The following is a 26959-nucleotide window of genomic DNA, read 5'->3' on the forward strand; positions in this document are numbered from 1 at the left end:
AATCCAATTAAAGCAATCCTCACAATGTTTTTTTTTTTTTTCTTTTTTTTTTTTTTTGAGGATTTTCACAGGAATGCCGGCAACTGGAGATATCGGTGCATAAATTAACCAGAGCGGACTTAATTACACACGAGCAAAGCAAGAGGTAGATGGAAAAAAAAGGAGGGAAGAAAGAAAGGTAAACAGGGAGGAATGGAGGTGTTGAGGTGTTTTTTTTAATACCAATAAGAAAGTCTGAGATGCTCACCATGCTGCGGACTCCTCCATCTGTCTCTGACACACACACACACACACATACACACACACACACACACACTGAGCAGAAAACACAGTCCTCAGCGGTCCAGCAGGAGCAGGTTAAGGGTGCCTCCTCTCTTGTTCCGCTCGTGAGACACGCACACATCAGCTCTTTCCATCTGAGAAAATCAAAAGTTTTACAACTCTGGAAGAAAAGGAAACAAAGAACTGTCTACCCTCACCCCCCACCCCACAAAAGAAAAAAAAAAAGAGATACTACTTATTCCTCTTCTTTGCTTCTGTTTTTGGAGAAGTGTGTATTTTATGCTTAGCACATAAATGTGATGCATAGACTCGGCTTGCTCATATCTGCCTGCACCGCACGTGGGTGGGTGTAAATCCTCATCCTGCTGTATATCCATTAGTAATGCAACACTCTAAAAATAAAGCGCGCCCCTGCATATCAGTGCCTATGAACATGTTGCCTGTGTAATCACATTTTATATACTTCTTTTTTATCTGTTGTTGGGAGAGAAGGATGGAGGGGATTTTTTTTTTCCTGCATCGTCTCTGGTGCAGCAACTACAGATGCAGCGGATAGGCCAGTCGTTAGAACCGGCTGTTGGGTTTGCTTGGTGAAAGGTGAGATAAAGTCCTGATTCCTTAACCCCGTTCTTCCTCCTCCTCTTTGCTGCACCGACACAAATCAGCATGCTTAGAATACACTGCATAAGTTATCGGCTCCTTGGATAGCGATGCGTGAGGGGGAGAGCGGCAGCAGAAAAAGAAGAAGAGACTTCTATCACTTAATGAAAAATAGCTTGTCTTTTGGACAGAACTTCACAGGGCTGCAATCAAGCCCCGGCCCCCAGTTCTTGACGTGCAATCGAGGCAAATCAAGTCAGCATCTATTAATAATATTTCCCTGGCTCCTTTCATTCCAGCGCATGTCCTACCACTGTCAACGCTGTGATGGAGCACTGCCTTTATCTCCACCCTGGCCTGCTCTGTCATAGTGATAAACAATTCTAACAAGAATCAGAATAAAGATCTCCCCAGTAGACTTTCAGAGATAGAGGGGGCCCTTTTTTTCTCATTTTCTAGACGGCAAAATTTAATCTAGTACCCTCCCCGACAACCCCAACACTCCCCATCCCTCCTTCTGCCGGCGTCCTCTTCTGCTCCCCTACTCATCTTCTTTTTTTCCCCCCTCTGCTTCCTTCTTCCCTGCTACTTTTTTTATTTTTTTCAAACCGTCACATTCAAAGAGATGCAAATTTCCTTAGAGCTGGGACCTGATGGAGTTGCAGTGACTGTGAAAGGGTTTGGAGAAAGTATGTGCATGGAGGGTGGGTGGAGCCACTTCTCTGCTCTTTGGTCAGTCTGACCACATCGCCTGTGAAACTGCGAATGGGCTAAAGGTGAGGCTTGTGTTCTAGCATCCACTGTGTCTCCCGGATGAGCAATGTTATGTGGATTCACATGTTTTTAGAGCCCTAAATTTTAGGTTTCATGTTGTACAATGTTTTTACGTTCAGGGTTCCTCTTCCTCAAAGGGCCTCAGTCATGGGGTCAGTAGCAGCAGAATGTTTTATGTCTGATCATTGTTGTGTTTGAAGTTTAAAGACGGTCTACAGCATCCTAAGGGTGTTTTTAGGGTGAAATTAACCTTTTGTTCACACGTTGAGCAGTTCTAAGAGATTCTGCTCTGTTTTCTCTGGTCTTTTTTTTTTCTCAGAAGAATCTCACAATTGGTAGAAAGGCATCTCACCAAAAGTCACATCCCATTTGAAAGCAACATTAACTAAAAGAAAACTGTATGCTACACCGAGACTATGTGGTGCTAAACCCTCTGTAACAAACTGTACTTAATTTCCCCGGAGTTGGGCGAAAAGCACATCAAAAACACACAAAGATGAGTAGTGACTTTTACTTTATCTCACAGTTTTCAAGAGCCAAATTTGGAGACTGGGAATCAGCACTCACCATCCTTACCTGCTTCCTAGCTCATCATGCATCCAAACTCAGTGTCCCTCTCTGTTAGAGGGTCTACAGAGAGGCAAGTTCTTGTAGATGTTTTGGACTAAACTCAAACAAATCCAGAGTGCCAAGCACTGTTAATTTTGACTTCACATTTTGTTTTTATTTTCATCATACACTTTTGACTTAGGTGTAATTTGCTTTAAGTTACTCTTTATGGATCTGTAGTCATTTTGGTTACTGTATGCATTACAGCTCAAAAATCCTTCATAATATGTGCTTTGTTTTCAAAACACGTAAACACACAAATACCCATAGTTTGTTGTATTCAAAATTTAATTCAGTGCAATAACCTGCAACCTTAAGTTAGCATTATTTTTTTATTTCACAAAAAAATAAATAATAAAAAAGTCTATATGCACCATTCAAATCAGGGTTGTTATAGCTGAAAATGAAGGGGTCTGTCTGTGTAACCCAGTCAAAATTATCACTTTGCATTGACCTATGTTCATATGAAGACTAATGTTTCAACTGTTGGAATCCTTGCAACAACTGTGTTGTAAAAAAAATAAAAAATTTAAAAAGGAATAAAGTGTAAGAAATTCTATAAATTGACAAATGTGTGCTTTAAAATGTGTTTTGTTCATGTAAAAAGCTATTTGTCATATGTTGTCTCTAGCTTAAAGCTGTAAAAGGAAAGTGTGTAGAGGAGGGATAGTCAACTCCAGTCCTAGAGGGCTGGTGTCCTGCAGCTTTTATCTTGTGTCTCTGCTTCAACACACCTGAGTCAAATAATTAGGTAATTAGCAGAACTCTGGAGAACTTAACTTCAGCCATTTGATTCAGGTGATTTGGACCAGGGACACTTCTAAAGGTTCCATGACACCAGCCCTGGAGTTGACGACCCCTGGTGTAGAGCGTTAAAGATTTGCTGATAAATCATTGGTCGATATTCAGGAAGAGGGAGGACAGCTAAACGGTAAAAGGACGTAGAATGTGTGATGATGCAAACGTGACAGACAAAAAACGTGTCTACCTTGTGAGATCATGCTGATTAGTTAAGTGAACGGACCTCAGCACTGTAAAGCAACCCGAGATAACAGGAGAGCTAACTAATGTGTGTGTGTGTGTGTGTGTGTGTGTGTGTGTGTGTGTGTGTGTGTGTATATATATATATACACACATTGACAGCTGGTGATAGGCACCAGCACCCCTCGTGACCCCAACAGGGATAAAGTGTGCAGGAAAATGGATGGATGGAATAAAATGTATATCTGTGAATCAAAAATTAGTTGATCAACATAACTCTGTAGAACCGGATGACATATTGAGGAAATAATTTTGCAATTTAATTCCAGTGTTTTGAATCACTGACGTAATATTGTAGGACACTGGCATATAAGGACTAAAGCTTGGCATCCCTGCTCTGGAAGGAGCTGAAGGGTGTCAGTGGAATCAGGGACGGTTGGGTGGCCTTTCTGGACCATTTAATTTTGTAACCTGATGATTGATCGAGTGGATGGAAGTGAGGATGATCCTTAAATATGATTGACATCAGCTGTAGCAAAGTCCTAACATGTAAACAGATGGAACATCGCTGAACCCATTGAAGTGTAACATCAAGAGCACAAGTTCCACTCTTCAATCTCCCGCTGGTTGGCAAAAAAGCCATAAACTCACAGGAAAGACAGAGAACTGAATGTAATTCTATGCTGGGAAGTTGTTGTGCACATAAATACAGACCATATTTTACAAAGAAATCAAGCATTGATTTTTTCCAATTGAAAAACAATTTAAGTTTGTTGAGAATTGGTTGGCACACGGATAGCAGAGTCTAGCAAAACAGAACCTTCATAGGTTCTGTACATAAGTCCTAGATGATATCAGTGGCCTCTTTATGCAACTTATGTAAGTCCAGACATGAAGCTGCAGCACAACTGTATCCACGAGCCCCTCTGTAGAGGAAATCCCTGATAAGAACATCAAAACAGAATGATTTGGTTGGAGTCGTGAAATGTGTGTCATTAGAATATTGGATAGGATATAAAAAACCTGTTCCATGAATCATTAAATCGGGAGGTTTTTGCAACGTTTTTTGTTGCCCTGTGTATAAAGTCACTTGCATTGGACAAAGTCATGAAATGCCAGAACACAAAACTAGTGTCCAATTCCTGAATGTATGGGCCGAGCACTTATAAACATGCACATACTGGCAACATAAAATACTTCCTTTGTCCCAATATTTTGAAAAGCAGTGCATTCTAGATTCCCTGTAAGTTTCTTTATATGTACTGTATTCTGGTTTCTGCCATCCAGTGCAGTGCACATGTGTTGAAATTTGAAGTTTACGTAAATGTAAACATACAATGGTTCCTGTAAGTCCCTGTAAGTTAGAATATGATAAAATATCTTGTCAATGCGTCACACAATAAAAAGCAGTTAAGCATCTGGCAGTATGAATAAATAACACACACACATTATATATATATATATATATATATATATATATATATATAGAATATTATCTAATATATATATATATATATCCATCCATCCATTTTCACAAACCGCGTTAATCCCTCAGGGGTCGCGGGGGGTGTGGTGCCTATCTCCAACGTTCAACTGGGCGAGGAGGCGGGGTACACCCTGGACAGTCTGTTCGCAGGGCAACAACAAGAGACAAACGGAGCAAACAACTATATGCACACTCACACCTAGGACAATTGGAGAAGCCAATTAACCTAACAGTCATTGTTTTTTGGACTGTGGGAGGAAGCCCGGAGTACCCGGAGAGAACCCACGCATGCACAGGGGAGAACGATGCAACTCCCATGCAGAAAGACCCAGGGGGGTGTAACTCAAACCCAGGACCTTCTTGCTGGCAAAGGCAACATGTAGCTGTGCTCTAGTTAAAAGTTATGAAACTTGCAACAGCCTGGACATGATTTTAAATTTTTTTATAATGATAATCAATAGCATGATTCAGTATAATACATAAATAAAGTGAAATTCGTTGTATTTATGCCAGCAAAACTATTTTTAATGAAAAACAAACACAAATCTTTGATTTGAAAGTCATGCCCTATAGAACATTGTTTCCAGTCTAAAAAATATAGCATTTTATCCCTTCTCATACATCATGGAAACAACTCCTTTTGCGTTAATACTCAAGATATAGATTTAGGACTGAGAATGAGGTGAAAAATGTGAAATGTAATTCAACCAAAACAGTTAATAAGGTTGTTAATAAGATTGTTTTGGAGTTAGATGGATTCACATTCATTTAGGCCTCTCCCTGCAGGATCCTCTCTAACATTTTGAACATCAAACTTTACAGGAGACAGCTAATGATTTCAAGGATGCCACCATTGTCCCTGATTTTTGGGCCATTTCATTAAATGGCATGGTTAATTCTGTGGTGTGAAGCACAGCAGTCGGTGGCAAATGACAGTCACAAAGCAGAAGATTAGTGTCTGACCATTTCTAACGATTATTTTTTTTAGGTTTCCATGTGTGCCAGAAAGAATCAGGATGTGAACTGATTATGCTTCATCCTGCCCAACAGCTCAGCATGGGGTGACACTGCCAAGCACATTGAAGAGAGCACTAGTAAAGATGGATTACATGTGAACAGATCTTTGACAAGCCGAGCGACAACCATGCAGGCAGCAGCAGACAGTAGGAGACAAAGAAGTGAGGAGCCCAGTGGGACGTCCATGGAGGAAAGAGGAGGAAACAGGAGCTGGAACACAGGTGAGGGAGGAGCCATGTGACTGGGGTTGTGCCGGCCCCTCCCCCACCTCTGGGGGAGGTGGGGGAGGGGCCGGAAGTGACAGAGGGAAGAATTTGAAAAGTGGCATACAAACCTATGCGTTTCTTCCTCCCTACATTCCAGTCTGGGTTTCCACTCAGACACACACTGCTCATGGTGACAGTGTCAGACTCTGGATCAATAGAGCCAGGAATGTTGCATCTAATCCTCTCCCTGATGCATTTTTAATTGTGTGAGAGAGCAGAGGAGGATGAGATGGGTGGTGGGTGTCACAGCAGGGAGGGTGGGCATACCTCCTCAGTCTCCTCCGTGTCACTGAAGTTAGATGGATGACGAATCAGCTCACACAAACGGGAAGCTCAGAGTGGAAATGGTGAATTACACAGGACAACCTGGACTGAGTTACAGAGGAGAATAAAGATATAAAGTGAAAGTTTTGGGGTTCCAACAAAGCTTTCTGGAGGACATTTTTTTCACATTGCTGAACAGGGATTTGCTCCACTCCTCTTTGCAAACTTGTTTGTATACAAGGTCCCACCATTACATTTCAGGAGGACTGGCACAGGGCAGGGATTTTTGCTTCGCTTTACACTTATTTTTATTTTCCCAGGCATTCTGTCGTAGATTTGCTGTTATGTTTGGAACCAGTTCACTGCAGACCTCCCAGTTTTGAGTCAAGCGTCAGCTGTCGGAATGATGGCCTCATTTTGACTCTAGAAAACTTATGCTGGTAGAATGAGAATGATTTTGGAAAAAGCTGGAAGCTGGACTCTGGCAGAATGAGCACAATTTTGGCTTTTTTGGAATTTCCATTGAGAAGAACCAGCAGTCTTTAATGCTGACAGAAAAACAAGAGTCTGCCTTCCCAAAACAAATGCTGCTATTTAAACTGGATCCCCTGCAATCTGAATTTCTTCTGGATGTTATGTAAACAAGACTCTCTATTACATCGGTGACCTGGACAGAGTGTACTGAACTGCCTAATAATGTTCCATCACTATCAAATTCTGACTGCGAGAGCTATCTGCCACAGTTCACAGACTAACACACACACACACACACGATTGTACTAAAACACCCAGACTAACACACACACACCATCTCTACTGTGCCTTCTTCCCTTACTCTACTGCTTTCTGTTTTAGCTGTAATGTCAGATATGGTCAGTTCAGAGACCTCAAGCCTTAGCTTTATGAATATAACTAATTAAGCTAATTAATTAAGCTTTCAATTTGTAGTGAAGAAGCTCGTTCCAGTGAAACAATGAAACAGAAAAAGTTACTCTGTTTGTATCTTTGGAAAAGTTGGACAAATTTAGTTTAGATCCAAAATCCCCAAGAATATACTTTCTTATTATTAATAGAAACAATTAAGTATTTATGTGTGTTTGGTAATGCACGACAGAAGTCTACTTATGGATTTACTTAGCTTCTCCCTTTATTTTTCCTCTGTTAGCTGTAGCGTCAAAAAAGATCAGAGGCCTCAAGCTTTAGCTTTATGCAAGAACTTACTTACGTATCTTATTTCTTATTCATAGAAACAATTAAGTACTTAGCTTATACCTTTGTTTTTCCTATGACTGTAATGTTTTTTTTTTTGGTTGATGTACAGCACTTTGAATCTTCACTGTTACTGTAACTGTACTGTTACTGAAAAGTGCTATACAAATAAACTTGCCTTGCCATGTTTTGTTGACCCATAACTCCTGAAGCAGTAGATGTCATGATTTGGGTTTGGTTATGTGTTTATTATTTGATTAATTACTTTACTCTCCTGCCTTAAGTTCAGTTTCTAATTTTAGGTTCTGTCTTAGTGTTTGATTTTGTTTTAGGTTATAAGTTTATCCGGCCTGCTCAGACCATTTCTGTCACCAGTCTAAGTTCAGTTCACCTGCCAGCATTCTTTTGTCTTCCTGTCACTCCCCTTCACCAGTCACCATCCAATCGGCTTCAGTTTACTCCCAAGCACTTCCCTGTTCCCGATTAGCTCCACCCATGTCAGTAATTAGTTTCACTCCATTCACCTGATCACTCCCTTACTTATACCTCCCTCTGCCCCCTGCAATCTGCCACATCATTGTTTGTCTTTCCAATCCCTATCGGTGAGTCTTGTCCAGCATTCCCTGTTCCACGTTTGTTTGCCTGTTTAACTGACCACTGCTTGAGTTTATTCTGCCTGCCTGTTTCCTGATCAGACCTATCTTTGGATTGTTGAGTTAGCCTGTCCTCTGTTTTGTAGATAGTTTCATCTGTGACTGCTTTTTGTTTTTTTTTGGTTATTAGACACATTCTTCCCTTTTTTGGCCTGATGCCCGTTTATGTTTTTGCATTTTTGTAAATAAATGTTCTTTCACCTAACCTCTGCTTGTCTGGTTCAATACTGGGTCCATCTGTCTCTGGTTCGTGACAGTAGAGTAGTATAAAGGGATAACACTTTTTCAGCAGACAGCAATTGCAAAGCAATGTTAATCTCATATCAGATTTTAATAGTGGCATTAACTATTAATACAAATATTGTATAAAATATACTGAAAGAAGTTATTCTAGGATATTGATGTGCAATGAAATTACCTATTGATGATAAAAAATAATCAAATAACATACTATTCTTTCCATTAACAGTTGTTAAGTGACTGAGCCTTATGGTTTCTATATTTTTCTTTTCCTTTTGGGACTGAGACATTTTGTGCTCTTGATCAGATTTTTTTTTCTAGAGGAGTCAGTAAAACAGCGCCCCCTAGAGTTGCAGAAATCCATGGAAAGTTGTGTAACACCAGACTTTACTGACAACACGTTTGGTGGTTCTCATAGGTGCAACCTTACAAAAGTCATGCTGCAATATTCTTTTTACAGATAAAAACTGTCTCCTTCAACATTTCCAAACAAACCTTGTTCAGTTCTTTTATTTTTATTTTCAAAATGTAAAGGCCTTATCTTTTACCACTTTGATTCTATTTGTAATATGTTGTGTGTATTTAACCTAACAACAAGATTTTGAAAATATTTTTACAGTTAGCTGAGTCTTTGGCTACTTCGGTTTCCCTGTCACATATTTGTTTTTATTTTCAAAACCAGTATATTAAGGTCACCAACAGTGAGGCAGCTTAGCTGGGGGAATACAGGATAGCTGAATACAGGACACAGCAATTGCAAAACTCTGCTAAAAAAGGAAGCATCTGCTTTCTTATCAATATCATTTTAGAGGTTTGATCCCAGTTTTTACACCCTTTACTTTCTAAATGCATGCATGTATTTTTTTCTTTCAGTTGATTACACAGTTAAGCTCTGAATTCTATATCTATATAGTATAATTTCTGCCTGTTTGTAAACATCACCTTCTTTGTTGCTGTATAAGAAACAAGAATATTTTTAAAGATCAAATTTCCTTGCAGGTGTGACCTATATCCTTAGTTCACTTGAGTTTTCAGGCTGCAAATTAAAGTTAAATTACTGATCAACTTTGTAAACTTTAATCCTGATCTGCAATGAGGCGATTTAGAGAAAGTATCCATAAACTGAGCCAAAGCGGATTTGCAAAAGATACGTGCTCCATTCGACAATGCCAAGACACCAAATTGGTAAACAGGTGTGTGAGTGTGTGTTGCTATTAACACCTTGGGAATGGTCCGTGGTTCAGTTTTCCCTCATGAAATGTGATTTTATAAATCCCTCCAAAAAATTATAATAACCTAGATAAGCTCAGGGCTTAAGTGATCCGCAGAATCAGTGGTTTGGGAGTTTAACATCAGTACCTCTCGAGGTAATTCTGATGCAAATGTGCTTGAAGACTCCCTGATAAATGCCTGTGGCTGGTGAATGAGGTCCAGGTGGGAGTGTGCTTTATGCATGTTTCAAGATATCAAAGAGAGGGAAAGAAATATTCCGAGTGAAAGAGGAAAAAATACTACAAATCCTAAACAAAATGCGGATGGCAGCTGTGCTGACTCGCCTCTTAGTGCTTTGTGACGGGCTTTGCTTTATTTCACAGGGTATCATCCTTCCCTCCTCTCTATCACACCTTCACTCTCCTCCTCAGTCAGTTGGCTCTTAGAGCAACCACTCTTCCAAGCACTTATTAACCTGCTGCTCTTCCTCGCTCTTTTACAACTTTTTTTTGACCATTTTCAGCATGAGACAGACGCTGCATACCAGTTGCTTTTGGAGGAAATACAATGAATTTATCAGTCTGATTTTTAGTCTTTGTTCTTAGGAGAACAGGATACGTGCTCCATTCGACAATGTTCAAGTTTGCATCACTAGGTTTCATATGTTATCTTTTTGACACTCTTCCTTGTGATGTTTGTGCACAAGAGGGTTGCAGGGAGGGAAATGGGTTGATTCACCTATAAACCTAGCATATGCATGAACACTTGGCTGATTCAGTTACAAATGAAAAGTTTCAACAATAGAATTTGCAAAGGGACATTCCCTTCTGAAAATTTTCAACTACCTGAAACTCTTAAATTTAACATTTTGGATATTCTTAGTTGGCATCAGGTCAACCTATAATCACAAGTTTTTGCCGATTGAAATTATATTAAAATGTTGTATACTTGGCTGTATTGATGAAGTTTGTTTGTCACTGAATCAACTGGGTTATAACTTGTATAGCTGATGGGGTAATAGACCCAGTGCAGTGCAAATCCCAAGATCTGGGGCTTGAGCATGCCATGAAGGGAAAACTGCTAGAATACCAATGTCCTTATCCACAGTGAAGCCAGTTCACCATCAACATGGACTTAAAGTGTGCTAAGCAATTAAGAAGCGCCCACTCCAAAATTATCTTCAACTTTGCCAAAGCTTGCATCTGCTCACATGGTCAGATTGAGCTGTATGGCTAAAATAACAAGAAGTACATTTTGTGGAGTCAAAGTGAGGCATTCAAACTTAAGAAGACTGTACCCACTGTCAAACATGATAGTGGTAGGTTCATACCTGGGGTTTATTTCACTAAACTATTTTGATGGCTCTAGTTGCTTTTATTTGAGAGTAAGCTGACAGGAAATGGGATTGAGAGAGGGGGGAAACCCACGACAAAGGTCCACAGCCTCTGGCTCAATCCAAATACCCTCTTAGAGTAAGGACTCTTTAGCCAAAGCAGAAGTGCGACAGCGGTCACCATGATAAATATTGCCCGAATAGTCCAGTCACTAAGGAAGGAGGTAGGAAAAGTAGCTTGCTTTCTCCCTCCCACAACCATTTTTACCTAGGAACCCCCAACGTCTCTTACCGGTGCTAAGAACCTTTTAGGTATCCCACAATCCTTTGTGTGACATGACATATAAGCACAGCCTCCTCACGGAAATCAAACAAAATGTCTGGAGAGAAGAGAGTGAGCACTTTGTAGTTCATATTCGGAAGGCTGTAGGCCCGTATTTGACTCGCATCATACATGTGTGTTTCCGTCAGGTAATGACGTCGGAGTAAAAGGCTGTTTGAATTCAGCACAGTAGTTCGAAGCTCCTCTACTCTCCACGTTAGAGGTCTTACTGTTGACCCTATGAAAGGTCAAGGAACAGGAGCTAGAACTACTATTAAGGCTATTCAGATGGAGCCACAGTCTCCAACCCGGGAAGGCCATGTCGAGGATTGAGGCCTCCGAACATGGGTCACGTGCTCTACCCCTGCGCCACCATCATGCCCACTGCCTATGGCATTAGTCCAATGTACAAAAGACATGGAAAAATAAAACTAGGACATCTACCTTCAAATTCGCCCACCTCACTCTTAAACAACAGCTGCTTTCTGACAGGAAATTAAGAGGGCATCGTTCAAAAAATAATAAAACGCAGTAAAAGCTTTATTGTGCAATCTCTATAAAGTTTGCAGAATAAATCTGAAAACTGATTGGTATACATAACAAATTCTTCCATGCAGCAGTTCACACTGGATGCGTTTGAAATCCATTCATGTATCCGTCAACAGCAGGGCCAGCTGCACATTTAAGAGCACAAGTTCAGGGGAGAGTTGCAAGTTCACACGGGAAGTGGATAATTTACTCAGTAATGGCCATGCAATGCAGAGCTTAAGCATGTAAGCAAAACAGAACTTTCCCTGTCTGACCATGATTTGCCCTTCATTCACTGGCTCTGACATAATGCTTAAGTTGTTGCATGTCTCTTATTTTGAAAAGTATCAGATGCCCTTTACATTTTACATGTCTGACTTTCAGTGGGGCTCGATCTGGTCTTTGGAACTTGATCCATGAGTGCCTTGTTATCTGTCAAAAAGAGACTTGATCCGTACATCTGACAGATGACGGAGGAGGGCTCTCCATCACGAAGCAGCCCCATGGAGCCAGTGTGAGTAAACACATTGACTAGAAAGATTTCTATTTGCAACGTAGAGCAAAATGCCCAGATGACAGAGTCAGTGTGAATGAGCCTTAAGTATACATACTCCAAAAACAAGATTTATTTACACATTGACAGCAGTCTCCAAACGTATTGGATCCCCTGTGAGAATGAATAAAAAACTCCTACGTTTTTATTTGTTCTAATCTGGGTCTAAATAATTATAATAGTAATAAAGCACACACACACAAATAAACACACACACACACACACACACACACACACAAAGCTCAAGCTTTGGCCACAACGTTATAAACTTTTACGTTGCTGTAAGTCCTCATCAACAGTAAATTAAACAGAAAAAGCATATCTGGTTGATTTCAGTTCTTGCTTGTGAAAATGATAAGGCAGGATGAAATGTTTAACATACTGGCATTAGTTGTGACAGGCAAAAAAGGTCATTTCACATATAAGTTGGACTCATTTTTTATATGTTGCATTCATTTGTACAGTTACTGTTAATAGCTAAACATATCTAAGCAGTTATTTTTTTTTTTTTTTTTTTATTTCCTTTATTTAACCAGGTAAACCCCGTTGAGATCTGGATCTCATTTTCAAGGGGGACCTGGGCAGAAATCTGCAAAAACACTACAACCTGGTTACAAAAATAAAACCAATTAATACATATGCACAAATATAAAACAATAAAAACAATTTAAAAGCAGTGACACTGTTTCATACAAGCTTGTTGTCTATCTTTAAGAACCGCTCGAAATAAGTCCAATGAAATAGTTTCTGATTATTGTAAAAGTTATTATTTTACAAACCACCTCAATAAGATCGCTCTGTGGTATGATAAGCAGAAAACATAAAATTTCCACAGCATGCACAGCCACTCTGCTCCCTAACGCTATGTATTAGATTTATCATGCAGAGTTAAAAGACCTCATATTCGGAATCTAAATTTAACGCAATTACTGAAAAGAGAAATTATGACTGTGGTTAAATTTACAAGGCATTTATTTAGTCTTTTATAGGCTGGAGTGAATGAACGCTAATAGGAGACCATTTCAGTCATGCTCAGTAAAATGCAGCACTTCAGGAAAGCAGGGCTTGAGTTGAGATGGTGTGTATTTGTTCTATTAATTACCAGTTTATACATGGACCTTGGTGCCATTTAAATCAGCTTCTTCTTTCAAATCTACAACTCTAATGAATGGCGAATTTGAAAAGTTTTTGAGTCCTCCACTGCCAATAGAATACACTGTGATTCTTTTCTTCTATTATTAACAGCTCTGTGCCTTTAAAAGTGAAGCACACCCCTGCTGTTTTAATTTCCCTGAAAGGCCATCACTTTGCAGCTTAAAGTGCAGACTAATATTTGCCTCGACAAAAGTATGGCCTTCATATCAGTTAGCACGTGAATGGGTCTGTGACTGCTTTTAAAAGGAAATGAAATTGTGCTTTCGTATCACCTCCTGTTTCACACTCGCAAATCATCAGTCAATGTGCATTAAGAAAATTATAAAATAATGCAAGAAGCCAATCTGGCACGTACCGCAGATCCACCTGCAGCTTACCCTCTACTGAGCTGTGATTGTTAAGGTATTAACTGAAAACTTACGTGCAAACCCTGAACTCATTACAGCATTATAAAGAAGTGATATTAACCCATGATTGTTGTAGTATTTGTCTGTGCCCATGAAATCAGGATGTGTGGGCTTGTGTCACTTATACAAGACTACTTATTTAGGTTATTGAGTTTTGAGAAAACGGTATTGTTGGTTATATATATATATGTATGTATGTATGTATGGATGGATAGATAGATAGATAGATAGATAGATAGATAGATAGATAGATAGATAGATAGATAGATAGATAGATAGATAGATAGATAGATTCAATTTTCTCCTCAGACAGTTTTCTGCACTAGTGGTCATCTGCTGGTTATACTGCATTGTTTATTCAGAGAAGCAAGCATGCAAAAATAAACCTGACGAATCATTTATAATAAATATGTTTAATAAACATATAAAAATGTTTAATTTAGCAGACGTATTCTAAAGTTTCCTTCCATCTATGTCACTTCTGGCAATTCCACAAGGGGTGATGTTTTTGTAAAGACTGGAGAAAAAAACCTGCTTTCTCTAAAGCAAAATTAAGCTTTTTTATGTGATTATTGTTAATATGTACTATACTGTTCAGGTGTTGGAATTAGGAATGCAACATTAAGAGAAGATATAAGTTTATATTTTTATAACTGTTATATATTTTGTGGCACAATTGCAGAATTGGGTGGATGTTAACAGATTAAATCAAACTGGTGAGAAAGCACATTAACTAGTAATCTTAAAGGTGGAGTGTACAATTTTTCCAGAAATGTAGGTATGAATTGCCCAAGTCCCTTTGTGAATAACTGTAAATGAGCAAGACCATCTTCCCTGCTCTTCTGCTTTGGGGGATCACGTTTAAGAATCTCTCAAATACACTCTGGTCTTGTTTCTTCCTTCTGAGGTCTTCTTTTTCTTCTCATAAACTTGGAAGACAGTTTGCTTCTTGCGTCTCTCAGCCATTTTCAAAGTATACGGTGAGAGCAGTGGAGCTACAATGAATGGCTGAAGCCGAAGCTCACTGGATACATAAACATTAGGAGTGTGCATGCACAGCCAGCAAGTGGAAACTAGCAAGGAATGAGCACAAACATTGCCCTTAGGTGACCACGTCACAGTAGCTACGTTTACATGGACAAAAGTGATCGGAATAAAGGGCCGATCGGAATAAAAATGCATCAGGTAAACCAAGGAACCAGCCAATAGGAATATTGTGATTGGATCAAACTCAATCGGAATGAAATTGTAATCCAAATGAGAGGTTGTTTATAATCTGATCAACATGCATATGAACATTTGTCAGGCTCAAGTCATTCCGAATGTGGCAAACTGACCCGAGGATGCATGTGCACCCGACGTCAGGAAACAAAACTGCCAGGGTTCCCCATACAACCTTTCTATTTGAAAAATTAAAAGAGTTCAAAAATTATGATTTATTCAGTAACGTTTCAACTGTAATTGGAACCTGGTGCGAGTCCAGCCTGGGTGCTCAGAAGACAAACAAACCTATACACTACTGCTTTCTTCATTATTTTTTGTTGTTCAGCAAAGATGGAAGTTCTTTTTTTTTTTTTTTGGAAAATTTGATAACTGGTTTTATTCAGAATAGGACCACTCTGACATGCACTGATGCATGTCAGTTATGATGAGATTAATTGATTGTGTGGCCATATAAAGAGTACAATCTGATTTTTTTTTTTTTATCTGAATACATATCAATCAGATCATGACATTATGTGCATGTAAACTTGGCTATTGATTGGCATTTTGGGACAACCAGTAGAAAAGGTGATTCCCCAGAACTCGAAGCCTAAAAGAGATTGTCTCCTATACCTTTAAAAGTCTTACTGTCAGTGATAGAAAAGTAAAAACAAATGCTGTACACTCAGAAAAGAGAATAGGGTGCTGTCCGCTTTATGTCAACATTTTCAGCTAGCACATACAAAAGGTATTTGTTGGGTTAAAAACAATTATGTACTGTTTACTAGAAAAAAGCAATTTAACCCAGTTTCTTTCTTTTTTTGTGTAAACTGGAAAAGGAAACATTAACAGAAAAGTGGACAACTCTCCTGGTCCACTTTTTTGCTTTTTTTTCCATCCTACTGATTTGGGTTTGTGGAACTAGATAAATGTCCAGAAACAGGCCTTAAATAGGAACCATTATGGAAGTGTGGAATCTATGTCCATGAAGCCTCAGCATATGCTCTCATTTATACTCCATGTTCTCCTTCTTGAACTGGTTACAGTTATTAGGGCAGCAAATGCATGAGAAGTTCCCAGGCAGCAGTGGCATCTCTCTTCAGCCGAGCGTTCCGTGGGGATCGCATCCCGGCGACGAGGGATGAGGAATGGCCTTAATGAAGTCAGACAAGCCGGAATACATGCATAAGAAAGATTTTAAATATTGATATGATGTCAGTGTGCAGCTGCATAAACGGCTTACAGTGGATCGGTTAGCTCTCAATGACCCTCGTCTAATACAGCAGCACAAGGGGGATGATTAGGCTCATCAGAGGTGATTGTGTATTCTGTAGGAGGCGCAAACACAGCACACACACCACTTAAATCAAAGCCTCCTCCTGTCTTCCTCTGCAGCGTTTCCAGTTTCAATTCACACTTTAAATTATTCACAGGCACATGTAATTAATGGCTCGTGAATTTATATCATATGGCTAAGCAAAGTATTAATGGGCTTTTATTAAAGGGCTTCATCAAGGTGCAGGAGGCCTTTCAGAGGGCCGGAATAAATGTTCCTATAATTACTCAAAGAGGAAATGGATGGGAACGATATGATAGGAAGTTCTTTTAACAAAGCCAAATGGCACTCATTGCACAAGAAGGAATAAAAGCATAAACACAACACAGATTAGATGTGTGAAAAAAAAAAAAAAGTCAGCCGTCCAGCAGTGGAGATGTGAGACTGTGGGGTGGAGTAAGAAGTTATGAAAAGGAGGCTGTGTTCGACATTACAAAAACATGAGGGACACTCTAGTTTATGTGCTGTGCCACGACCCAGTCGGCTCTTACTATGAGCCGCTGCAGTTAAAACAAACTTTAGGTCACACCAAAGACCCGTCCGCTCAGACACAGGTCAGCTTTAAATTATTCAGCCAGAGAGGGATGCAGAGACTAGCAAGATCAAGGAAGTCGAGCGATGCTAGTTATCCACCAGAGAGCCAGTGGTGCCCACTCTTTACACAGTAAACACCAGCCCTTTCCCAGCAACAGACACTTGTTTATTTAATTCACCACAACTGGCACAGATGTTTTGAAAAACAGAAAATATTTCTTGCGCTTCATGTTGACACATGGGTGAAGTGTCTGCGCTTCACTTTGATCTCACTGATCAGTCAGTCGGTTTGATTTGGATGGATTTCACTGGTTTGGATACGGCTCTTTGGGAGACCATGTTAATACATTCAGATGCTCAGTCCATAGTACAAACACACAAACAAACAGTTCGAATTGGTGGGAAATGGTCATTCCTTCTGCTTTGAAGTCCTAAACTCAAATCTTCCCCCTTATTAATTATTTAATATGAACATGTTCTAAAAAGGCACCACCAGTGTTCTCAGTGGTGAGACCAGTCACTAGAATGTCAATGCTAGAGTCACATAAAAATACTATTTGCTGAGTGGTTAGAGAAGCAAAAACTAGTTTTGTGTATTTTTGTCTGAATAGGTAGTTTTCAGAATTTTTTTTTTTTTTTTCAAATGAAGCTATGTCATATTTGTGCATATTTGTGCATCAATTTTAATTGGAAAAGGAGATTTCCCCCAAATGCTACATATTTCCAAAGGTTTTTACACACCTTCCTCTGAACTAAGATGTTTTATTCAATTTTATGGGCACAGATTTATAAAATTAGGCACCATGGTATCGGACTGCTTCTCCAAATTCTTTTTTGAAAGAATGTGTTGCTCTTGGGACTACAGAGACTCCAGGGTGGTGATAGGAAGTAACTTGTCACTATAGAGCTTTCCATAATCAACAGTTACTGGAAACAAACAGGTTCATCTAAAGAAAAAAAAAAGGAGATCATGAAAAACTTTTTTTATAATTTCAGAAAGTGAAACTGATATTACATAGGTTTATGACACATAGTGTTAAATTTTTGTAGCCTTTATTTCTTGAAAGTTTGAGGGTTATGACTTATAATGAAATCCCCAAATTAACTGTCCCGGAAAATTTTAATATTATGAAAAAGTAAACGATTTGAAACGTATTGAGTCACAACATTATCAGCTAATTAACTTTAAATCTTGGCAAAAGTTTCCTTAGCCTCTTAACAGTCTCTCAATCTGAGCCAGTAGGTTATGTAATTGTGGGGAAGAATGCAGAGTTGACAGATGGTGATGGTATTTCACAAAAGATCATAGCTAAAGAAGTTGGTTGTTCATAAAGTGCTGTATCCAAGCGTATTCATGGAAGGTTGAGTGGAAGGAAAAAAGTATGCTCACAAAAGATGCAACAGCAAGCGAGGGATAACCACAGCCTTGAGCAAAACTGACAAGTAAAATCCATTCACGCATTAAAGAATGCCTGGAACCAGCTGCAGAAAGACCTGGAATTTAATGACCTGAGGCCTATTTCACAAAAGCCACTTTTAAAAATCCAGGATGAGCACTAAAGCCAGGATTACGATAGCGTGATCAATTTGTCCCTAGTCAGGCTGAGGAAACCTGACTAGGTCAAGCCAGGTGTAAGTAATCTAGCTAAATACACGTCCCCGACTGTCCACAAAAGACATTGAGGTCAATCACAGATTCACTGATGCTACAATGGGTGAGTTGCGTCCGTCAAACTTCAAACCAAACAAGCAACATCTTTTGATGGAGCGTTATGACGAACTGAGGCCCATCAGACTCAAGAAAGGAAACACTGCTGCTATCTTAAAGGAAAACGCGTTTGTCAGGAGCTACTTGCATTGCAAAAAAAAAAAAAAAAAAAAAAAAAAAAAAAATCTTAAATCATTTTCTTTTATCTATCCGATTGTGACTCTAGGGGTGCTGTTCCGGTGACTCTTCCATAACCCCTGAAGCAGTAGAGCAGTATAGAGAGATGATACTTTTTTCAGCAGACGGCCTTTGCCAAACAATATTCAACTTATATCATATTTTAATAGTGACATTAATTTTTTTATACAAATAATCATTGTATTTAAAACACTAAGTGTTTTAAATGCACTAGCGCCCCCTAGAGTCGCATAATTTCATAGAAAATGGCATAACCCTGGACTTTATTGACAACACCTTTTGCTTCTTCATCAGCCATTCTTATCCCCTCAACACTTGCAATAGTCTATTAAAGGCCTTTCTGTCAAACTTAAAACATCAGTCTTTAAAAACACAGTTGAACAGTAATGATGTCTTAGGAAACCATCATAATTTTAAAATAATCATAGTACTTGACTGAAAGATAATGTGTATTAGTGGTATTTTAATGCAGGCTGATGAAAATACCAAAACATACAGATAAGGAACCATAATCACTGACAAAACTCATTGGTTTCTGATCAGTTCAATTCAATTCAATTCAATTCAATTTTATTTATATAGCGCCAAATCATGAAACATGTCATCTCAAGGCACTTTACAAAGTCAAGTTCAATCATATTATACAGATTGGGTCAGATTATACAGATTGGTCAAAAATGTCCTATATAAGGAAACCAGTTGATTGCATCAAAGTCCCGACAAGCAGCAGTCACTCCTGGGGAACCGTAGAGCCACAGGGAGAGTCGTCTGCATTGTACATGGCTTTGCTGCAATCCCTCATACTGAGCAAGCATGAAGCGACAGTGGGAAGAAAAACCACCCATTAACGGGAAGGAAAAACCTCCGGCAGAACCGGGCTCAGTATGAACGGTCATCTGCCTCGACCGACTGGGGTTACAGAAGACAGAACAGAGACACAACAAGACAGACAAACAAGCACAGAAGCACACATTGATCTAGTAATCTGTTCTACATTAGATGGTAGTAGCGGGTGAGCCGTCTTCTCTGGATGATGTCACAGTTAACAGAACGCCAGACCAGGTGTACCTACTATGAAGAAAAAGAGAGAGAGCAAAAAGTTAAAAGCTGAAATGACGACAGTCATTTCAATGTAATACAATGCAAAACTGGAGAACAGTAGACTGAAGAACAGTAGAAATCAGTAGAGTGAGAAAATTAGACCCTGATGTCCTCCAGCAGCCTAGGCCTATCACAGCACAACTATAGAGATAGCTCAGGGTATGAGCCACTCTAACTATAAGCTTTGTCAAAAAGGAAAGTTTTAACATTAGTCTTAAAAATAGATAGGGTGTCTGCCTCACGGACCAAAACTGGGAGTTGGTTCCACAGGAGAGGAGCCTGATAGCTAAAGGATCTGCCTCCCATTCTACTTTTAGAGACTCTAGGAACCAGCAGCAGACCTGCAGTCTGAGAGCGAAGTGCTCTGTTAGGAACATACGGGGTAATCAGAGCTCTGATATATGGTGGAGCTTGATTATTAAGGGCTTTATACGTTAGAAGGAGAATTTTAAATTTTATTCTTGATTTAACAGGAAGCCAATGAAGGGAAGCTAAAATTGGAGAAATATGATCCCTCTTGTTGATTTTCATCAGAACTCTTGCCGCAGCATTTTGAATCAGCTGAAGACTTCGAACTGCATTTTGTGGACTTCCTGATAGTAAAGAATTACAATAGTCCAGCCTTGAAGTAACAAATGCATGGACTAGTTTTTCAGCATCACTCCTGGACAGAATGTTTCTAATTTTGGCGATATTCCGGAGGTGAAAAAAGGAAACTCTGGAAACCTGTTTAATATGGGATTTAAATGACATGTCTTGGTCGAAAACAACACCAAGATTTTTAACTTTATTACCAGAGGCCAAGTTAATGCCATCCAGATTAAGGGATTGATTAAGAACTTTATTTTTTGAAGACTCTGGCCCAAAGATTACAACTTCTGTCTTGTCAGAATTTAAATGCAGGAAATTTAAAGTCATCCAGCTTTTGATGTCATCAAGACATGACTGCAGTCGAAGTAACTGATTGGATTCATCAGGATTTATGGATAAATATAGCTGAGTGTCATCAGCATAACAGTGGAAATTAATCCCATGCTGTCTGATAATTTTGCCAATCGGAAGCATATATATAGTAAATAGAATTGGTCCAAGGACTGAACCCTGTGGTACTCCACAAGTGACCCTAGAGTTTGAGGAAGATTTATTATTAACATGAACAAACTGGAATCTGTCCGACAGATAAGATTTAAACCAGCCTAATGCTTTTCCCTTAATCCCTACAGTATGCTCAAGTCTTTGTAGGAGAATATTGTGATCAACTGTATCAAATGCAGCACTGAGATCTAACAGGACAAGTATAGACACAAGTCCATTATCTGAGGCCATGAGAATATCATTAGTGACCTTCACCAGAGCTGTTTCAGTGCTATGATGAGCTCTGAAGCCTGACTGAAACTCCTCAAGTAGGTCATTACTTTGTAAATGTTCACATAGTTGATTAGCAACTACTTTCTCAAGAATTTTAGATAAGAAAAGAAGATTAGATATAGGTCTGTAATTTACTAACTCATCTTGATCAAGAGATGGTTTCTTAAGTAAAGGTTTAATAACAGCTACTTTAAAAGCCTGTGGTACATATCCATTTACCAAGGATACATTAATCATGTCTAAAATAGGACCACTGATCAGAGGGAATACCTCCTTAAACAACTTGGTTGGGATTGGGTCTAACATACAGGTAGAAGGTTTAGATGAAGCTAAAATTTTAGATAGCTCAGAAAGCTCTACTGCTTTTAAACAGTTCAGACACTGCGCAGGTTCTAAGGATTCCTCCAATGCTGCCTCACTTACTGAGGATGAGGTAATCATGTTTGGGAGGATGCCAATTATTTTATTTTTAATGGAATCAATTTTATTTATGAAGAATCCCATAAAATCATTACTGCTAAGAGCTAAGGGAATGGATGGATCAACAGAGCTGTGGCTCTGAGTAAGTTTGGCAACTGTACTGAAGAGAAATCTAGGATTATTCTTATTCTCCTCAATTAATGATGAAAAATATGCTGCTCTAGCTCTGCGAAGGGTCTTGTTATACAACAATAGACTGTTCTTCCAGATTAGGTAGGATTCCTCTTGGTGTGTAGAGCGCCATTTTCTCTCCAATTTCCTAACATTGTGCTTCAAGGAACGCAGCTCTGAATTAAACCAAGGAGCCAGCTTCCTGTGAATAATCACCTTCTTTTTCAAGGGAGCTACATTGTCTAATGCAGAACGCAATGACGAAGTCATACCGTTTACAAAGACATCCATTTGTGAATTGGAAGAAACAACATTGCTGCTATCTGCAGGGCATTTCTGCAATACGGAGGATATTAAAAAGGGGACAGACTCTTTAAGTTTTGATACAGCATTATCCGATAAAGATCTACTATAATGGAACCCTCTTTTGGGGGTGGAGAACTCAGTTAGATTAAACTCAAATGTTATTAAAAAATGATCAGATAGGACAGGGTTGTGAGGAAATACTGTTAATTCTTCACAATCAATGCCATATGTCAGAACAAGGTCTAAAGTATGGAGCCGAGAGTGCGTCGGTTCATGCACATTTTGAGCAAAACCAATTGAATCTAGGATAGTTTTAAAGGCTACACTAAGGTTATCACATTCTGTGTCAACATGGATGTTAAAATCACCCACTATAATAGCCTTATCAGTATTTAACACCAAATCAGATAAGAAATCTGACAACTCATCCAAAAACTGAGTGTAAGGGCCTGGTGGACGATACAAAACAACAAACAGAAGAGGTTTTATTGCTTTGCAGCTTGGATGAGGGAAACTGAGGGTTAAATGTTCAAAAGAACTGTAGTTATTAATTGGCCTGGGACTAATTAATAAATCAGACTGAAAGATAGTTGCCACTCCTCCTCCTCTTCCCACAGATCTGGGAATGTGGAAATTTGAATAATTGGAGGGAGTTGACTCATTTATACTAACGTAGTCCTCTTGTAGCCAGGTTTCTGTGAGACAAAACAAATCAATCTGTTTATCAGAAATCAATTCATTAACTAACAAAGTCTTTGGAGGGAGAGACCTTATATTTAATAGACCACATTTAATTGTTTTATTTTTAGGTTCAAGGTGAACCGTATTGATTTTTATTAGGTTTTTATGATTTGTTCCTTTTAGATAAGTTTTTGATCTGTTAAGTTTTGGCCGAGGGAAAGACACCGTCTCAATAGGATAATGGATGGGTAACAGTACAGAAGCTGCAGAGAGGTGTGTTAAACTACGGCTCTGCTTCCTGGTCTGGACCCTGGATTGTCAGCATTTAGGAGGACTAATAAATCCGGCCAGATTTCTAGAAAGAAGAGCTGCACCATCCAAAGTAGGATGGATGCCGTCTCTCCGGATCAGACCAGGTTTTCCCCAGAAAGTTCTCCAGTTATCAATGTAGCCCACGTCGTTTTCAGGACACCACCTAGACAACCAGCGGTTGAATGATGACATGCGGCTAAACATGTCATCACTGGTCAAATCAGGCAGGGGACCAGAGAAAATTACGGAGTCCGACATTGCTTTAGCAAACTCACACACCGAAGCAACACCAACTTTAGTGACCTCCGATCGGCGTGATCGGGTGTCATTACCGCCAGCGTGAATAACAATCTTACTGTATTTACGCTTATCCTTAGCCAGCAGTTTTAGGTAAGATTCTATGTCGCCCGTTCTGGCCCCTGGCAGGCATTTAACTATGGTCCCTGGTGTCTCTAGTGCCACGTTTCTGACTATTGAGCTCCCAATAACCAGGATCGGCTTCTCAGCGGGTGTGTCGCTGAGTGGGGAAAATTTATTTGAAACGCAGATGGGTCGGTGGTGAACTGGGGGCTGAAATCTAGAGCTATGCTTCCTACGAACTGTCACCCAGCCGGCCTGCTTACCCGGCTGCTCGGGTGCTTCTGGAGGACCACTAAGTGAACTAACGCTAGGTCTATGTGGCTCCGCGCTAGCAGAGGGGCGGCTATCAGCTGGTCTTTCCATAGCACGGAGCCGGGACTCTAATTCTGACACCCTCGCCTCCAAAGCTACAAAAACACTACATTTATTACAAGTACCATTATCACTAAAGGAGGCAGAGGAATAGCTAAACATCTGACACAGAGAGCAGGAGATAAGGGGAGACTTAGTCAGAGACGGAGAAGCTGAAGTAATAGTAGGAGAGGAAGCCATTGTGGAGCTAAGGCTAGGCTAGGCTAAAGCTAGGCTAGCGCCCTTCTACCACGCCAAGAGAGCAAACCGTGAAACACGAGGAGTTCCCAAGCGTGATGTGCAGCAACAGAAAATGTTTTAAAAGTGCTTATGTGTTAGAAACAGATGTTACAGCAAAGAGATTAAAGATAAAAGCGAGAGAATCTGGAGCAACAAACCGTTGCTCACGCAGTGAAAACAGGAAGTGATACAATACGCCTTACCGCAAACAGGAAGTGACGTCAGTCAGTGTGACCAATGAGTGAACAGAGAAGGCACCAGGATTAACTACGCCTAGCTGTTAGCCTGGGCAGGAGCAGGGCTTCTCAAGGAGAGGAATATATTTAGGGTGGGATCAGCGTATGAACAGCCAAAAAAAAAAGAATAATCCTACACATAGGCTACAAATGTCGTACTCCTTCTGTCAAGCCACTCTTTTACCAGAGACAACTGAGTGACCCAAAGACCTCTTTTAAGATGAAAGTAAAGTTTCCATTTCATTTGGAAATCAAGGTTACAGAGTCTGGAGGAAAAGTGAAGAGTCACAAAATGCACATTGCATGAAGTCCATTTAGAAGTTTCCAGTCAGTGATGATTTTGATGTGCGATGTCATCTGCTGGTGTTGGTCAACTGTGTTTTCTGAAGTCCACAGTCAACACTGACATCTACCAGGAAACTTTAGAGCAGTTCCTGCTTCCTTCTACTAACAGGCTTTTTGGAGGGGTGGTTTAATTTTCCAACAACACATGGCACTTGCCCACAATTCCAAAAGGTACCAAAAGCTGGTTCTATGACCATGGTGTTATTGGGCATGATTGGTCAGCAAACTGGCCTGATCTAAATTAAAAGAGAATTTATGGTGTATTTTCAAGAGGAACATGAGAGAACATGAAAATCTATCTAATATACAATCTCACATTCTTAAATGAGTGAGATTGTTTTAGATGTACCTCAGCATCTATTGATCTCAGAACAGGATCATCAAATCAAATCATTTATACAATTATTTGTACAACTATCACATTGCAAGCTAAAAATCTTAGAAGTAAAGCAATATAATAAATGCAATATGTGCAGGGGTGTGAGCCCAACAACGATGACGATCGGTAATGTACAGTTTTTGCATGTTTTAGCTTGTAGAGTCACTGTTTAAAAGTCTTTGCCACTTTTAATCCTCTCTGCAGGTTTGCCCTGGCTTCCCTGTCCGACCCGTAGGCAAGGTTGTGACTGCAGCCATGTTGTCATCCGTGGTTCTTGGTTGTTATACACTCTGATTTGATGCGGTGAAGCATCTTTGACAAGCTCCAGGACTGTCTCCTCCTGGTGAGAGTTCTGCATAGTCAGTTTGTCACCATTGAAGAACTTACTCAGTACTAGCAGAATTTAAGTCCAGCTGCACACAAACTGAGAAAATGTTTGAAAATGTGTTTCTCATCAGATGGAGGGACGTCCGCACGCTCAAGAACACTGCATGTCCTTCCAAAGTGATCTCTTCAAACAACATTATAACAATTTGGTGATGGTCTGTTGATTTCCTTAAAACTCCCACAATGTAAATATTGTATTAACTCCTCTCATAAATTAAATAAATCCTCAGCTGAAACATTTTGGAATGTCTAAAATATTTGTAAGATGTCACTGCAGTTAGCTTTTGTACTTCCTCCATAATTTTTACTCCTCAAACTTTAGTCATGATATTGTTGGATGATGAGATCTTTACATGGGCTTAGAGAAGGATGAATAATTGCATACCTGATGGACACATGTATGCTCAGTTCTTGTGGGATGTTAAGCATTTCCCCTGTTCGATTCCTGGCTCACTGTAGCTGTATGCCTCCTTTTTCCATTTCGCCTCATTAATTCCAACTGGGGAGTCCATTTCAATAAGTACATCTCCCTCTCCTTTTCCATTACAGTGCAGCTGTCCCTCCCTCTCTTTTCCCAGTCATAGCTGGGGTTAACATGCTAATTCCGTTTTATGAGCTCCGACTGAGCCCACTCTCCTCCACTTACACGTGTACAACAATTATTACATAGCTTCTTTTTTTTCACTATAAAAAATTCAGCACCCCGAGTGTCATGCAGGCGAAACCTGAAAATTTATTCAGCGAATAGAATGGTTAATTTCTCGAAGGAGAAATGACCTAAAAATAGAGATTTGTTGTGAGATTCTGCATTTAAATGAGCCATACCTGTGTGATGGCACGGCTGAGAAATCCATTTGTATATGAAAAGTGGTAAAATACTCTACTGATATTGAATATATTAAAATATAATGTGAGACATTGTTATAAATTTGTCTTTTAAGCTATTGATCTGATTCAAAATTCCCCTCTCTTTTGCATTTTCTTTTTAACCCAAACCATGAGCTTCAGTCACAGTATAGCAAAAGATTCATGTCATAATTTAACATCTGTAAGATCCATTAATTATTTCCTGTTTGTGAAAAGATAAAGGACTGCTGACATTATTCTTTTCTACAAACTTGGACAAAAGGTAAAATAGTATCATGGCGAAAAACTCTTATTGTAAATTTTTGAACATGAAATTAATAGAAAGCAAAAGCAAAATAACATATAAACACATCATAGGCTACCCTGTGCAGATTATGTGCAGATTATAATAATCTAAACAAAATTCTGAAACTATGCTGAACCTTTTTTTTTTTCTCCCTTAGAATTACTGTAGTCAGTCTTTGTTCTGGAATGAACTGCTATAACTAAGAGTATAACATAAGGTGTCAAAATAAAACTGGGGGATTTAACTGATAACTCTGAAAACTGGTTTGGTACAGTAGTA

At 39.4% G+C, this 26959-nt stretch overlaps 1 long non-coding RNA gene across 3 annotated transcripts; it reads left to right on the forward strand.

Moving 5' to 3' along the window:
* The first annotated feature begins 1319 nt into the window (after window positions 1-1319).
* On the forward strand, window positions 1320-25722 carry LOC118558211. Of its 3 annotated transcripts, none has more exons than XR_004928223.1 (4): window positions 1320-1658; window positions 5783-5970; window positions 25345-25483; window positions 25599-25722. It is a non-coding gene; the product is annotated as an uncharacterized LOC118558211 (long non-coding RNA). The 3 variants fall into 3 exon arrangements; XR_004928225.1 differs by lacking the exon at window positions 1320-1658 and adding an exon at window positions 3083-3196 and having other exon boundaries at window positions 5721-5970; XR_004928224.1 differs by lacking the exon at window positions 1320-1658 and adding an exon at window positions 3097-3196.
* The last annotated feature ends 1237 nt before the right edge of the window (window positions 25723-26959 follow it).

The sequence above is a fragment of the Fundulus heteroclitus genome, unplaced genomic scaffold (assembly GCF_011125445.2).
Source record: "Fundulus heteroclitus isolate FHET01 unplaced genomic scaffold, MU-UCD_Fhet_4.1 scaffold_110, whole genome shotgun sequence".
Taxonomy (NCBI): domain Eukaryota; kingdom Metazoa; phylum Chordata; class Actinopteri; order Cyprinodontiformes; family Fundulidae; genus Fundulus; species Fundulus heteroclitus.